The sequence below is a fragment of the Lytechinus pictus genome, unplaced genomic scaffold (genome assembly GCF_037042905.1).
Source record: "Lytechinus pictus isolate F3 Inbred unplaced genomic scaffold, Lp3.0 scaffold_20, whole genome shotgun sequence".
NCBI lineage: Eukaryota > Metazoa > Echinodermata > Echinoidea > Temnopleuroida > Toxopneustidae > Lytechinus > Lytechinus pictus.
This window is the reverse complement of record NW_026974141.1, coordinates 14174584-14174851: the sequence shown is the minus strand read 5'-3', so window position 1 is coordinate 14174851 and position 268 is coordinate 14174584.

Here is a 268-nt window from a genome sequence, read left to right as displayed (position 1 = left end):
CGATGGTTATTACATTGTACATTAATTAAAGGCCAATCAAGATTAATATGTATTTATTAGACTGGAATGGCTTAAAATTATATCACAATAAACCCGCTTCCTAGCTTTTCTTTAGTGTAGGGGTCTAGCAAGGGGTAAACGATTGCACCTCTACTACGGACCACACGGGATCGGGTGGTGGGGCATCGATCCGGGGAAAGTTGCACGACAGGTGCAGCGCTATTCATACTGCACTGCGCCCGCGCCGCCCGCCCGCCAGAGAGCTAGA